Here is a 17,430-nt window from a genome sequence, read left to right on the forward strand (position 1 = left end):
GGAGCCCAGCTTCAAGGAAATGTTCCATTGCCTTCTCCTTAGAGAGAAAGCAGTGACTTGCAAGCTAGCTTTATGGTCTATCTATCCATAATTGGAAAATTCTTCTGAGTCTTTATTCTCTCACTTTTTACACAGTGTAAATGGGGGAAACCAAATATTTGAAAATTATTATAATCCTCTCTTTGACAAGTTAATGTTGCTTAATTTAGTCTTTATTTTCCAGCTGCATTTTTACATTAAAAAGGCTGGAAAAACAAACAATTTGTTTTGCCTGCAGTTAATTTACCCCAGGAAAGGTGAAATTGTTTTTGCAGGTTACATTCTTTTGCAGTTATGTTCTCTTTTCTTTTACTTCAGATATGTTGAAATCTTGTTAACTGGGATCCCGAGTTCTCATTCACCTGTAGTCTGTACTCTAGCTTCCCATATATAAAATAAAATTCTGATTTGTTCTTTTACACCTTGTAACAATCCTGTTCTCTGTGAACTTTCTGACCTCTCCATTGCTGAAAAAAAATCACAGTGATGCGAATAATGCCGATTGACTTTGTGAGAATAGCATGTCAGATCTGTCTGCTAGTAATAAAAGAATTACCATTTTTCATTAAGAGCATCAGCTTCATTAACAGTAACTATTGACTAGTAGTTTTCAGAAGACTGGCATTCGTTGTAATTCACTGTGTCAAAGGAAAATCTCATTAATGGTAAAAGGTTAATGAAATACAATCTAGCAATTTCTGTTGAGTATACCAGCAACACTTTTATTATTTACTTATTTATTTATTTATTTACTTATTTATTTATTATTTTATGTTATTTACATAATGAGAAGGACTGAATTTCCAAATCACAAAGATTGACAAAAAAGAACTAGTATTATTTTAGACTACATAAGCATTAGTATTTTTTTTTCAGATCTGTTCTTGACTTGTAATCAAACAATATATTTATGCTTCAGACAAACTGTCAAGAAGATTAGGACATATATTTTCAAGTGAAATGGAACTCTCATTGGAAACTATCACAATTACAACATAAGGTCTTTAGTTTTATGTGATTTTGTAATCTTGGCAGCAAGCATAGTCTTTTGTTACTGAAAAAAATGTTTGAAAGCCGAATTTAGAAATCCTCAGCAGTTTTCTTTCTAGCTTTGGAATAGAAATAAAAAGTTCTTATGAAATGTCAAAGCACTTGAGAAGTCATCAATACTTGCATCTTTTCTCTCTTCCCTACTGTTTTGTAACCAGAACACTTGTCCTTGTGCATTGTCTTCATTTCTAAAGAGTAGGCTGCTCAAAGGAAGTTTTACTACTTCTGTGTACCTAAATATACCATCCTGTCAAATCTCTAAAGGATACAAGTCAGAGAACTTAAGACCTTTCATTTGGTGTTGTTGACTAAATTTGACATTGGCACTGTGATCTGGCGTTTGTAAATTCAACAGATGTTAATGATTTCAGTTGTGAACTGGTCTTAATTACAGAACTGATGTAATGTTGTTAAACAATAATAACAAAAAATGTTTATTTAGGAAGCTGCTGAGCTGTTTATTGACACATTCATAGAAATATAATTGACATTTATATTTCTACAGTCATCCGTATAGAACTGATGGTAACCTTAGGTTATATCAACCTGCTACCCTTATAGAGAATGTATTCACTAAGTTGTTTAGAATCATTAATGTCAAGTCCAAGTTGCTTGATGGAGAACAACTTGGTGATGACTTAAATGTGAAACTGTAATTTTTCACTGTAAATTTGCAGCATATCTCACTTGATAAGGAAATAAGGTGATAGAAATGGGGGTTTGGGAAGGCATGTGCCTTGCATGCATTTTTATCAAATCACTTGATTTAGTCTATCATCCAAGTCTCAGGCTATGGATGATTAAAAAAAATCAAAATGATGTCTCTGTTGTCAGTTCCCAGACTTGTTTTTTAAAACAATTGTGATACCAATTAATATTTTATGTCCCCTCTTAAAACACTACAGAATACTTTCAATTTTACAAAATTGAATAAGAAAACAAAATTACATTTTTTTTTTCTGATATAAGTCCTGCATATTTTTCATGAGAAACCATGGTTTTGTCTTCCATCAAAGGTGGATAAAAGACACCAGGAAGCCCTAACTCTGATTCAAACTGTGATAGCCATCTGTTTCTCTTTCTCCCCATACTCCATTTCAGCCCCTCTGGGATCTTGTTTTCTTGTTTATTTCTGCTCTGAACTTTAGTGCCAAAGCAATGGTTGTGTTTAACTTCTTTCTGGAAGCCAGAATTACAAATTTTCTCAGGTTATCTTAATAGCCTTGTCTTTGAGTTTAAAATGGAAAAAAAAAAAAAAATGTGATTTACTCACTGCTAAAGAAAGCAGGAGGGGAAAGGGCTAATTATCAAAACCAAAACCTATGGTCAAAACATAGCATTTCAATAGGCAATAGCAGTCTGATAAATCTTAATCTTGTTAATCACTATCAAAACAATTTTCTAGTGTCGTTCAATTAAAGTGGAAAAGCACAATGAGATGTGAATACTCTAATACACAACTGGAGAAATAATAAAAATATTGGTACAGCAGAGAATTCGAACAGAGATCAGCAGGCACTGTGGTTATTGGGCTGAATGGGGACATTCAGGTTGAACCCAAGTCCTATAGAGGTCTCTGGCAGTGCTGCTTCACTCTGATCTGGATATTAAGTCTGTCACTTCTGCTGCTATGTAGAGAAATTATTCTGTGAAACTAATATGTCCTGCAAGCAGCTGTATCTCCTAAACTGGAGTACATCACTCTTCTGGTGCTAAACTTTAAATGCTGTAGACCTGCTTTTTAAAACTACAGGATGCTTGTGTCTAAGTGGAAACAGGTGAAAAGTATCTCTGAAAAGCTGGCTGGGAGTTTTTTCAAGTTGTGTAGTCAAACTAATAAACGGCGTGTGATGACTATGCTATGTTTACACTATGTAATGACTCGCTAGTTTGTGAAATTGGTGTTAAAACTTTTGTTGTCAAGTGCTCAAAATTTACAGTTGGCAGGCACCAGCTAAGTTGCTTGCTTACATTATTTGTGTAATTCAGTATAGAATCATTTCCTGTGATAGCAAATCAAAGTACACAGGATTTTAACTTAGCTTTGACAGAAAGCATTGCTAAGTGATACAAACTTGCATGCAGGTGAACTATCACTGTTTACACAGAAGAAACAACACTCGAATATGGAACCATCACAATCTGTGCCTAGCTAGGAAGAATAGAGCAGACATTTTGTTGCATTACTGATGCCATGTTCCAGTCTTAAGTGAGTTGAAATTTCTTTTCTTTTTGTTCAAAATTCTACTTATTATTTTGAAGGTGAGAATTTAATAATTTGCATTAGAACCTGAGGGTGAATTTTGCAGGTACCCTATGAGTGCTATTTGCAGATTCTCATCTTAACTCATTTTTGTTCCTTTTAGTTTTTTATCATCAGTGGAAAAATGTGTTGATTTCAAATGCTTTGCTGACTTGCTGACTTTCATAGCTGTGTAATAGCATAGGTTTTCCCTAATCATGTATGTGTGTTAAGACATCTTGCCTAGATATTCATTAAATAAACTGACCTGCTTGATTTTGTCTGTGGTGGATAAAGGAACACCATAACATAGTCACATCCATCGGAAGAGTGTTGGTGGAAGAATCAGCCAACCATCAGGCAGCACTGAGCAGTTAAAGTTGAAGTCATAGTTGGCTGGCAGCAGTACACATCAGCAGCCTTGTGATACTGGATTCATCCACATATGTCAAACAAGACCGAACATTTGAACACTAAAATCATGAGTCTAATTTTACTGTCAAAGTAAACTTCTGATTCCAAGTTATAGTCACCTGGTTTGTGGTTCTACATTTGAAAGGGGAAAATGTCTTTAATGTCTTTAATGTTTGTTTTTTAATGGGAATCCTTAAAAAACAAGTAACCAAACAAATAAAAAAAACTCTGTGCAGCTTAAGGTAGATGCTTGCCTGACTTGGAACCTTTGCAAAGAAGCTCATATGCACTTAGGTGTCATTCTTGCATGGAAAACTTTGTCTGCTTTTGGCTACCAGTGAACAGTCATCAAAAATTCAGAATTCAAACTTCAGATAAATCAGGAATACTGTTTTGGATATTCATGGGACTCATCCAAATACATTGGCTCTGGAAAATATTGTTGTACATGAGGAGATCAACAGTTTATTCACTAGCCATTAAACGAAAAAAAAGGGAAAAACATCCTTCTTTCTCTGCATATAACAACTCTTAGCATCAATGCTTCTCCTAAAGCAAGCAAAACAAACAAACAAACAAATAAGAAGAAATAATGTAAATTGTTTTAAATGAGGAGTGTCTCCCTCTAGAAGGGATTAATGGTTAGGGAATTGTTAGGATTAGGGAATATGAAGACCCTCACACCCATTTTATTCCCTCCTCTTATTTTCCCTCTCTGCCATCCTGGTTAGTTCACCATGCCTGATTTTAACAACAAAGGATGCTAGTCAAAGAATGTACATAGTTTTAAAAGCTTTTGGTTTTGATACTTGGCAAATTGCAATATTTGGCTGTTCCTACCACATTTACCATTTATTTTTCTGCCAGTGAATGTAATAGTCTTTTTGTAACCCCCTATCCCAAAAGTAAATTAAAAACAAGCTCAAAATAACAATGTGTTTTTTTTAAGCATGTATTTTTTTTTTAATTGTGGCTGCTCTCTTCCATCCAGAGAGAAGGAATAGAGAAGGCTAGAAACAACTTAAGATTCACACCCAAATCTTGGCTTCAGATAAATGGCTTTGTTAATGTTGAATTTGCCAAGATTTTAGGAGTACTTCTTGCTGAAAGGAGGGAAAAAAAAACCTCTTTGTAACCAGAAATTAAATACTGAATGACATCATTAGGACTCAGCAAAATCTTGGGATACTGTGCAACACTGGCTTCCATTTCTTTCTTCTTTAGCTCTGTTCCTCTTCCTTCTTCTTTAACATTTCTTAAATAGGAACAACAGTGCTCAAAGTCACTACACTGGTGATAAACCATAAGCCACTTGGCCTTGTTTAAATAAATGTAATTCGTTTACACACACATACCAAAAAAAAAAAAAAAACATGGATCTTGTTTACTGAGGTGTATTTAATCTGCATGGAAAAGTACTATTTTAACAGAAGTAAAGAAAAATGATAATATCTGATGGCTTCCGGAGAGAAGAAGGAGGGGAGAAGGAGAGGGTGGATACCACACACCTCTCACTGTCGCTGTATTTCCCAAACTTCTTATACTGCAAGGTAGCATTCAAGAGTGAAAGTCCTGACACTGCAAAGATTTATTCATGTTGCAGGTCATCATGATTGAAGCAAATAGGACCTCTCAGACTATTTAAGGTAAAGGCCCTTCCAGGTGTCTTCAGATAAAGGCTTTGATTCTTTTGGAACATGCTGAGAATGTTCCTCTGAAACTGTTTTCTTATTTTTGTTAATTTATTTTCCTTTCAAATACTGTATCGTGACAGAGGGCATGGTGCTAGTTCCACATCAGTCTAAACTGAAAGTTACCCCATTGAACTGAATATACTTGGAACTGTAAAGGAGAGATTTAAAATCAGGTTGTGAAGTATTAGTCACCAAAATAATTCAATGGTTTCGAAAATTAAAAGGGATTCACTCTATCTAGTACCTTTAATGAAGCAAATTCTAGGTTTGCACATGTGTTTCAGACAGATTTTACCCCACTGTAGTAATTGCAGATGAATGCTGAGTACTTTGGGGCTGGCATTACAACAGATGAAGAACATGCCACTGGCCTGATTCTCATGTCACTCAGGTGCCAAGACTACACAGCGGATTGCATGGCACCAGTCTGCAGGATTGGACTCAAAGTTCTTCAGTGCCAGCTGCTGTGTCTGAGCTGCTTTCCAAAAAATGTAGTCTGGATCATCTGGTAACTTCTTTCGTAGAGTTTTATTTCAGAAGTGGATTTCATTTTCTCTTTTTAATTAAAAAGAAAACAATGAAAAACTGTTTGACCATAATTGCAAGGCACGTACAGCCCTTGAGTCTTAATTCACTTTAGCTGGCCTAGGCTTTTTTTTACTTATTTTGCAAAATGATTAGTAGTGTCATTTTGTGACCCCATGTTATTTAGCTGATACTGCTTGCACCTCTTGTGGGGTCAGAAGGCCTGACTGTGGCATATGATCAGGATACTTGGTGGGCTCTGATCAGTCATTTGCTTTCTTGTAATGCAAAGGCCTGTTTAGTTTGACACTTGTACTGCTGTCAGAGGCAATGAGGGTTAGCAGTTGTGGTGACAAATTGGTTTTGACAAGCTTAATGACCCCAACGAAGAAAAGTCTGCAGCCTTGATAGCAACTGCAAAATAATTGGTTAGCTCAACCAAACAGGGAATGTGTTAAAATCCCAAATCCTCTCTGGCAGGCCAATTACACCATTCAGTGAAAGGGTGGAAGGTTGCCATTAGTTTCTATAGCTATACAAAAGCATCAACAGGCTGTATTTCAATCAATTCAATTTGATTTGGTGGGACATCAGGACACTGGAGGAAACAACTGTGCCTTTCAAGCAGTGTTCATGCTATAAATTGAAGCTGAAAGCGAAGAGAAATCTTGGTAAGAGTCCCTTAAATCCATATGGAGAATAGTGACTTGGAAAGTTTCAGGTAAGTATATGTATGTATGTATATTGAATTGCTAAATGCAAAAGACTTATTCAGGTTTTCCACAGGTTTTCAGACTGTAAGACAAAACAACAAAAGTCTAGGAATAAAGATGGTGCAAGTAACAGAGTAACAGTTGTCATGCACTTAATGAAGGGTGTTTAATGTCTGTTAGTGTTCATAAAGGGAATATAATTACTGTAGGAGGTTAGTCTTAACCTCAGTTACTCATAACATAACGTATATTGGTTTTGGAAACATAGCAGATGCAGTTAAGCAACAGAAGGTCAGTATTAGCAGAGGCAGCAATAGTGATTAGATGTGTGACCTTCTTAAAAGCAAACACTAACTGAGGAAACAGAATGTGTAGCACCATCTTCTTATCGGCAATATCATCGTTAATATCATCCTTCTTTCTGGGCTCTGATTCCCATTACAATTAACTATGAAAAAAATAAATCTGTTTCTGCAATTGTTCAGTTTTCTAGAGGAAATAAAACTTGCTAATCCACTACAGCCAGAACTTCCACTGAACTTTCCTTGGGTCAGTTCTGAAAGCTTGAAACTCAGGTGATCTTCAAAGATAAACCACTCTGGTTTGAATGTCTTGTTGGTACATAGGATGCAAAGGGGAGAGCTAGAGACAGTTAGACATCACAGATGTTTTTCATGGTGCTGCTGGTGTGGCTGGAGTCAGGAAGTGCTGAGTCCAGCAGGCTCTGTCCTGACGAGATCACCCATTTGCTTTAGTTTCTTGATTTTACAGGTCTGTGAAACAGTGCCAGCTTGCCCCTCACCCATATTTCCCTTCATCCGCACAGTCTAGTAGAAAAGGTAATGTTATATGGAGATAATCATGCCTGTATACAAAGCTATCAATAACATATGCCTGTAAGATTTACCGACATACCTTGAAGTGCAGCACTGACACCAGATCTGCTCACACAGTATTCAGACATCTGTCCAGTCAGATGCTGACCTCCTCAACAGTAGTGTAAACATAAAGTTATTTTGAAGGAGAAACTCCAGACAAGTACAGTACAGTAGACCACAATTCTGCTGTTTTCAACTGTTTGTATGGTGCACATCAACATGCACTTTTAGCATTGCACTTGATTAGGAGGTGGGTATAAATCCAGGCTCAGTTAGTCTTCTGTTTCTGTTAGCTCTTGTAAGCTTCACCTGATATTCATCTTTAATTAGTCAGTTTGCTATGTGATTATCCATATTTTTATTATCTGATTTTGTCTTAATGACACAAAGCATTAAAATAGAAAAAAAAAAGTTTTTATTGTCAGTTAAAAACAACAAGCATGATGTTTTTGGCCAGCACTGCAAAAATAGCTCTAATATCTCTTGTAGCTTCTTCAAGACATCATTTCACAGTGGGAAAAGGTTTACTTCAAGGACTATTGAATGTTGTAATGATTTACACTGGATGAGGTAAATGTTCAGTTGCCAAGGGGAAATACATACTCAGAAGTATGCATTGTTCACCAAGGAAAGGGGGAAAAAACCTTTTCATGCACTGGTGATACGTTCTGAGGATAGTTATGTACTGAGCCATCCATTATTTTGCTTTGGTGAAATTCAAAGCTTCTTATCCTTTCCCTCAGAAAGCTGTACAGCTCATCCCCTACTTGTGCCTCTGAACCTGCAGGTATTTTGGTTTTTGTTCTTGTTTGCTATATCTGTGAGCAGCAAAGTTAGGTACAGTCATTAATCTGTTATATCTGTTATCTAAAATGTCCTCCAAGTATTCCACAACCAGCTGTGGTGTCAGACATACTGCAGAAATAAATAAATGTATTTTAACTTACTCACTGAACGTATATTTTACTTGAGGAATGGACATGCTTCCTTAACTTAAGTAATACACCATTCCTAGCAATCTGCTTTTTCTTCCTGTTCCTCCTATTTTATGTATCTCCTTCTTCTGCCTCACCTTGCATGCTCTGGACTGGCTTCTCTCATCCAAGCTTTATATTTATTCCCAAAGTATACTGCTTCAGTAAGGTCTGTAAACCCTTCAAGGCTTCTCTCAAAAATTGTATCTGATGCTTGATAAGAACAAAATTCTTATATTCATCAAGACTTGCGAGCACTTCACTAAAACCCTATATTTATTACTTAATTCCTGTATTTATTCTTTCTTGCCCTTGACCACTTGAGGTTTATCCTAGCTGAAAACCGCAGTTGCATGGTGAGAACCACTCATGTAAGATGTGTAAGAGACTCATCTACTTACACATTCAAGAGAAAGAAATGCATTGCTAGATGCATTAGAGGATCTGTGCTATAGAACAATGAAACTAGTTTACTCCCAAATGACTTAGTAATTCTGTTTTTGCATCACTGCCATGTCACTTCTTTCTAGAGCCCCAGGAGAAGAACTGTGTCCAGCACACCTCTAAGCCATGCCTGGCATGAAATAAATGCATGCTTACTTTATTAAACTGTGTAGGCATCTGGTATTTTAAAGGTTGTTCATGGCATGTTAGTGCTGTATGAATGGCTTAACTTTATTGTAGAGACAGATAATAAAGAATGGTGAACACTACAGTATCTTTATTAGCCTATTCCTCCACTTTTCCTCTGCTATTTTTTGCAGGGATGGGCAGCTTTTTTTGCCTCACCACAAGGGAAGTCTCCTGCATTAATCTCTCAGGGTCCCACCACAGACCTTTTGTCACAACAGTTGTTTGCTTAAGGTAGTTTTAAGGGACCAAAATTTCCTGTGTGTGGTTTAAACAAGTGAAGCTTTTCAAGAGGATCCACATGGATTTTATGTTTTATTATTTTCTGCTTTTGGGAACTTGAACCTGCACAGTCCCTGTGGCTGGAGGAATAACAGTCAGACTGAGCTCTTTAGAAAAAAAAATAAAATTATGCGCCCCAACCACAGTTTTACAGCCAGAGAGTTTGTGCCAGCAGCTCTGCTGGGCGTTGTCCTGCTCTGTGCCTTGCATGGTCCTTTGGATTATGTCCTGTGTGCTCAGCCTTTGCTCTTAACTCCTAATACTTTCGCTGGTACCTAGACACATATGTTGATTTAGCCATGGTCCTGCCTGCTTCCAAACCAAGGTCCAGCTCTAATATCTGTACTCACAGATTTTGGATGGCATCATCTCAGGCATTATCCCTGACTGGTGACACCCTGACTGCAATGACTTCTATTTGGCCTGGCCACAGCCATGGCCCAACCCACCCTCACAGCCCCACTCTGACCAGGGCTAGCCCTGCCTGCCCTCACAGAATGATTTCTGGTGACACCAAATGTCTCTTTCTGTCTGCTGTGAGGAATGTCTGTAAGAGATGGGCCTTTCTTTAGCACATAAACTGAATTGTTAATGATGAAGTAGCAACAAACTGAGTTCTTAAGTTGGGATACCAGCTTCAGTGCCATTAAACAGGATCTCAGAAAGCTGTAAGCCCTAACCACCATCTGGAAGGCCATGCTGCTTCCTTATTGTCTTTTCGGATGTTAAGAGGGAGGAAGGATGGGAGGAACTGTTGCCTTCTTTTTCTTTCTTTTTGTATCTATTTCTATGTATTGGTTCATTGCACTTACTGGCATTGTACTGAAAGGAGCAAAACAATTTCTTGAGTTTTCTCTTTTTCACTGTGATGGGATCACAGTAAAAATCTGTCACAAATTGACTTGGCACATAGAGGCAAGTTGATTTTTAGTCATAAAAGGAAGATGCCTATTTCTGCTTTTAGCATTCCTTTTTTACTTCTGTTTTTTCTTCTTTTTTTTTCATAAAATTTCTTCAATTCCATTTTGAATGCAAAGCATTATCAATAGATTTCAGCACATTCTACTGCAAAGAATCAGTAAATCATATCTAATACCTCAACTTTTCCAGCCTCTGGCCTCTTCTCTCCCATTGGTTTTCTCATCCCTAGCTAACTCATACCCATCATTCAGACCTATTGGTCATTTTAGAAGTTATTTTCCCTCTGAGGCCACACCACACAGAACTGCAGAACTGCAGAACTGCATTGCCAAGCACCTAAACTCTCGTTATCATCTTCTCACAGTTTTGACTGATTCACTGAACATCCGTATGTCCTTCTGTCTTGCCCTTATGAATCTGGAGAGCTTGCTCACCGGGTGGGTTTCTGTAAGCTTTCCAAGCTCTATTTTTAACTCACAGGCTTATAACATGTGGGAGTATTGTCTGAGTTGTCATGAATTTTGGGATTTAGTTCCAGATAGTCAAAAGCATGTTATCAGCTGAACAAATCAAATGAAGCAAAAAGCTTCTTTCTGTCTTTATTCTTATTACACTTCCCAGCAGGATGGAAGATTAAAGAATGCATACTCCAGATTCAAAAAGAATTTCTAATTTATGTTCTTTCTCCCTTGTAAGATACAGGCCTTAATCCTTTCTTCAGAATTTTTTTTTTTTTTTTTTTTAACTAAACAACCAGGGCCTAATTGGAAAAAGCTGAGGGTGCTAAGCAGCCAAGAATAGAAAACATTTACTGAGCTGGGAAGTACGTTTTGAATGTTACTGGAAATTTGCATATGGATTACTTTTGGGTTAGAAAAGAAACATCCTCTGTCTGTATGCTATTGTGACAAACTCACAGTGATTACAGTGGAAGCACTTTTGCCTTGTTTTCCACAACTCTTTTCTGCTGTCTCCCTCTCTCAAACCATGAGGTGAATATTCTCCTTTGCTTTGCCGTGAAAAGAGAGCTGAGTAAGTAGCTCTGCTCAGAAGAGGTGAAAGCTAGGGTTTTACTGAGCTCCCCTTTAACTGGGGATAAATGGGGAAGAAATAAGCCTGTATTGCTTAATAGCTCAAAATGCATTTCATTCTAAGCTTTCAGTTGCTTAATTTAATTATTACAGGTAAGAGTGCAGAGACAGGGTCCTGGTATGATATTTAGAATAATTCTGCAGAATCCTACTGTTAATGCCCTACAAGGTGCTGCAGAACTGTTCAGCTTGCAATACTATGTTGAGGCATTATAATTACCATGGGATTGTGGCCTAAGGATTATGAAACTAATTCTTCATTCCTTGCATATCTCAAATTCCCACTGACTTGAGTGGATGTGATGCATATTGATGGAATGCAGAACTGAGACATGGTTATTATGACAGAACAGTTACATTATGGGCTGGCAGTAATACACACATGTTTAAGGTTAAGACAGTACATTTACTCTATTTTGAGTTTCTTACATTTTTGCTGAATAGAAACTTCAGGGAAGTTTTCTGTTCTGTATTTTTTCAGTAACCATACAGGTACTAATCTGAACACTTTTTCATAGAGCCTCAATCTGATTTAAAACGTGCTTTTGCTTCTTATGCTTTCTCTGGGAGAAGAAACACTTAGTAAGGGATGTCCCATTTTGGTGCCAGTGAGAGATGTTTTTGTCGCCACTGTTTCTGAGCTAGTATTTTCAGTGAATACTTTGTTTATTGGGAAATGCACTTTGGGGGTCAGTGAAAGCAATGAACAGATTCCTGTTGAAGTCAGAAAATTGTCTCAGCTGAATAAGGAAGAAAGCAATGGGAAAAGTCTAAACATCATTTTCACAATTTCAGAATAAAACTTTTTTTTTTTTTCAGCAGCATGTCTCTTTTGAAAATTGACAAAAATTAATCTAGAATGTTGTGTTTTTTTTTTTTTTAGTTTGGTTGCTTGGTTTTTAAATTCATAAAATGAACTTTTGGGGGATGGAGGGGCATGTGGGCTGGATTTTAAATGTTAACGTGTATTCTGGATGCCTTGGACAATTCAAGTGGGTGTGATACAACTGCGTAAAACTGTACAAATTAACCACTTAAAGTGTTAGAAAATCATTGAGAGGGTTGTCACACACTGGAACAGGCTCCCCAGGGATGTAGTCATGGCACCAAGCCTGTCGGAGTTTAAGAAGTGTTTGGACTGTGCTCAGTCATATGGTCTGAATTTTTGGGTAGACCTGTGTGGTGCCAGGAGTTGGACTCGATGATCCTTATGGGTCCCTTCCAACTTGGGATATTCTATGATTCTATGTTTCTATGAAAATGCTCAATATTTACTGATTAATATGAAGGTAACTTTTGTATGCTTTACATGCCTTCATATAGTTAGAAATATCAAAAGGTAACATTCTTGCTTCCTTTTTATCTGCAATTGTTTGGATTAGAATTTCCTAGTAAAATCACTCTGAGATGGCACTATTGAGTTGGAGAGTGATATAAAGAAACTTAAGTAGATACGACTAATACATGTCATGTCTATTCCATAAACAGATGGAAATTCAAAGTTAATGTTATGCTTAAAGGATAGTCAAGTGTGCTTATAGACAAGTATCCAAGTATAGAGGATATCCGTAGCTATGAAGATGCTCAGACTATGTTCCTAAAGAATTCACTAAAAGGCAGTGCAAGATATGAAACTTTGGAATAATTTATATAAAACAAGATTTCTCTTGGGATGACAACCCCTATTATGTTTTGGTCAACAAGGCATATTTAGTATAAAACTTTATTATTAGCAGAGGTAAAGGCAGTTCAGCTTAACTGCATTCTTTCAGTTCCTCTGTATGATCATATCCTTTGCAGTGTATGTTTAGCTCCAGGTCCTTTGTGTAGATAAGTAATATTTACCCTCTATTCTTGCATTGATGTTGGAGGGATTCATTAATATAGTAACATTCAAAATGTTATTAAAAGCAAAATGCTAAGTTCCTTGAAAAAAAGCAGACTGTACCTTTCATTTAATCAGATATCTGAGGTTACCATGCTGGAGTTGGGTACATTCTCAATTGAAAAAAAAAAAAAAAAAAAAAAAGAAAGCAGTTTTGGCAATATAATTTGTTCTGTTTTATGATTCAGCAATCAATCTTTTGGGATCCTTGTACCCATGAAAAGCAGAAGTGAAATGATAATGTGAAATTTTTAAATACTTTGATAGTATTTGTAGAACAGCTTGCATACTTGTTAGTTGGAAGCTTAAGTCCCAACTTGCATGTTTAGCATGATAATGGGTAGGGTAGGATGGAGAACTAAAAGAATAATTCCTATTCCTATGTATGGCTGTTCCAGTTACTTTTTTTTTTATATATATATAGAAGATTGAATGAATCTAATGTGAATTTGGGCAGGGAACTGGGTGAGGAAGAACCATCAAGACTCACATTTCTTTTTCCACTTGAAGTATGGTTTCAGAGAATCCCTGATCTTTTATTCTTTTTTTTTTTTTCCTAATATAACAGAGATAAAAATTTTGTCCTTTTTGAGATTCACAACAGCAAAATGCTCCTATAAAAAACCACCTTCCCAGTGAGAATGTGATTTACAGTTCCTTGACTTCATGTCTGAAAACCTATTGTCTCTGTTCGTAATATATCTTTGGCATGAGATCTTAATGAGCTATGAACTCAAAGATGAGATGTATCTCCATGTTTGATTTCGTAATGGAAGGGAAGATAGCGTTGCAGCATACAATTTATATACATTTTCAATTTTTATAAATTGTGGAACATATGCACAATTATTGGTTTGTTTGTTTGTTTGTTTGTTCCTTGATGAAAGGATATTTAGTTCTTCTGAGTTTACCAGCTAAAATAAATATTCAGCTTTAGATGACTTCTCTGGGGTTCAGCAAGTAGAGCAAGTAGAGTTTAATAGCCACTTTAACAGTGAACAATTTTAGTGTTGTGTAGACTTTTAGTAGAGAAAGCTGCATGAATTGTAATGTTGACTTCAATTCTTAGACTATCAAAGAAAACCTTTTAGAAAAGACAGGGAAGAAGAGAAAGAAAAGAGAAAGACTACAAAAAAAAAAAGGAGCACTGTCTTCCGAAAGGAAGCAATTTCCATAATGTCCATTCTTCCTGTAATGGTTTCTGTTCCATATAGTTTTTGAATCAGTACCACCTGGTGTGTTCATTAGTAGTTTCTTTTGAAGGGACTTGTCATAATATTTACCTTCCCTACAGCACCAGAAATAACTTCCAAGGCTGAAATGTCCATGCTTACTAATGAAACTAATGAAAAAAACAGAGACATTTCCATGGTGAGTGAGTCTCTGACACCTTTATTTCAGGGAACAAATGATATTCAAGGTACTATGCTTAATTTCAGCTGAGGTATTTGTATCTAGGCATGGCATTACCTAGAAAGCAAGAGAATACAGTGTAGTGCAGATCTTGAGGATGTGGAAACTGTGAAGATCTCCAGTCTTGAAATGAAAGAGAAATATGAGCATGCTACATTTATCAAAAACACATAAATGAAAAGACCAATCTGTAAAGCGTGCTCTCATGAGAAGAGAGTATTTTGGGTAGGGACAGTCCCCTACCTGTTTTCCTCTTTGACCTTTACTGCAGTTTGGTGGCATCCTTAATCCACTGTTCCTACTTGTCCCATCAGAACTGACACCACAGTGTTCTCTGAGAATAGTGATCTCCTCAAAAAAGATTTAAGTTGATTTTTATTGTTAAGCTTAAGTAATACATCTACATATGGAAATACTCAGCAAAATGTGGACAATGTGACAGATATAGTAAGATTTTTTTCAGAGAGAATGCAAGATGCTAGCCTCTTTTGTGTATCTGACAAACAAAAAAAGTAATCAAATTCACTCTTCTGTATATTAACTTTTTCATCTGCATTAATATCTTTTTTTCTATTGATTTAATTGCATTTCTCAGTTATAGCAGCAATATGTAGCTCTTCTTGCTTATAATATACCGAAGTAGACAGATGTATTAGAAAAATGAAATCAGATGAGGATAGAGTGTATTAATCTTCTGTCTAAACACATAAACACACAAACACACAAAAAATATGTGCTCCTTAGACAAAAGCTCTTACAATATGAGAAGTACACAATATATAAACTTTCTTGTAAATCTATTAAATGTAATAAGCCTCTTAGCTTAAAATGGGAAGTGCAAAGAAGATAAAAAGCCAATATACTTCAAGCCTTTTCATAGATCGTAATTTTGTTTTGTTTTGTTTTCATTTATGCTTTTCTCATGCAGGATCTTAAAATTTTAATGGAATTTGCCTGATGGAAACTACCTGTAATGAAGATACGTAGTGAAGGAGGGAACCTTTTTTTTTTTTTTTTCTTTAGGGGAAAAAAGAGTAATTACATACTGACTTCAACAGGCTTTGGAACAAGTTCTTATTGAATGGTTGGGTAAACAAGCATCTACTATAATCTATGCAATTTATATAAACATAGTCTGTCATTATTTACTGTAACAAAGAATTCCAAGATATTGTATCATTCCATAAGCTTAACTGTAAAAGAAGAAAAAATTTCCAGCCTTTGCATGGCTTGAGGAAAGTACAGCCTTATATAAGCATTGTGCATCTGCCAAAGCATTCAATCACCATGTCACAAAATGTACTCCATTAAGACAGAAATGGTTGCAGTATAATGAATTGCGGCTCTGGATTCTACATTTTCCCCATTTAAACACTTTAAGAGTTAAAAGCACAGCACTCATTTCACATGAAATGAACCTGGGCTTTTAAATCTCAGCTGTGGCATGCAGCGTCCTTGTTGGTGACCACCTGATGTCAGCAGTTTGAATGATGTCTGACACTAATTATGTGTCGTTCACAAGATTGCCAGGCAGGAGAGTCTGTGCGAATAAAAAGCTATTTGAAAGGTTTTTATATGAGGTCTTACTCTCAATTTTTTAAAAGCCCTCACATCTCTTGTAAAGCAGCACCCTGCTAATGCTGTTGAGGAAGGGAAATGCTTTTTAAAAGACTATTAATAATGTTTGAAATGCATCATGCTTGTTTGGAAGTCATATAAAAACAGCTTTTACATCTCATTTTATAATAAATGCGAAGCTGGGGAAAGATGTTTTGTCCATGTCAGACTACCTGCCTTGGTGCAGACACAGAACCTACCTGGTCACTATATCAGACTATTCAAAATTAATTGACAGATAGACATAAAACATTAGTAAACTATTAATTTGTCATTTATCTAGTAATAAATCTTTTAAAATTGCTACCTGATTACTGAGCAATTGAAGGATTTGTTTGAGGTCTTATGTATGTGATACTCTAGATTTATGTTTTCCTCTGTGGTTTTCAGGGATGCTATTCTCTCCATTTGCATATATGCATTCCCACATGACGGCATTCAGAAATGGCTTATATTTTCCCTAAAATCACTTTCTCCAAAGATTAGGATTTAAAAATGTTATTTGCCATGGATATGGTCAGTTTATTAATATTACTATATCAAGCAAGTCAAGCAGCTAGTAAAATCAATCTCAGACACTTGCCGTTGGAGATGGGATCCCATCAAAGTCCAGCCAGCATATCTGTATAAGGCTGAGGCAACATTTTGTACTCTTCTCAAGCAAGCAGACTTATACCAGTTTGGATCTTTTAGCACATTTTTTCTCACTCTGCTCCCAAAGTCTCAGCAGCCAGAAACAGCAGCAGCCTGGAGTCCTTCACATTAGTAGAGTCCCATTTGTCTCAGTTTTTTCTTCTGTATCCATCAACACAGGGAGGGAGCAACTGTTATCAAGTTGTTACTTCTGCAGTCTGGAATGGAAGAAGGAGAATGTAGAAAACTATTGCAATGACCTGATGGACTTTGCTGAATGATTGCGGTATAAAAATGTGAACTGTAAAACAGACAAATGCAAACCAACACAAGCAGGAACAAAGAATTCTAGCTTATATTTACAAGATGAGAAATTCTGCCTAGCAAACAATGCATCTGAGAGGGAATTTAATATTACCAAATGTAATC

General features: G+C 36.3%; 1 protein-coding gene across 14 annotated transcripts in view; it reads left to right on the forward strand.

Moving 5' to 3' along the window:
* Nucleotides 1-17,430, forward strand: part of GLIS3 (GLIS family zinc finger 3) — a 195,752-nt gene that overhangs the window by 102,646 nt on the left and 75,676 nt on the right. The gene's annotated exons all lie outside the window — the stretch shown is intronic.

This window comes from Anser anser (genome assembly GCF_964211835.1).
Source record: "Anser anser genome assembly, chromosome: Z".
NCBI lineage: Eukaryota > Metazoa > Chordata > Aves > Anseriformes > Anatidae > Anser > Anser anser.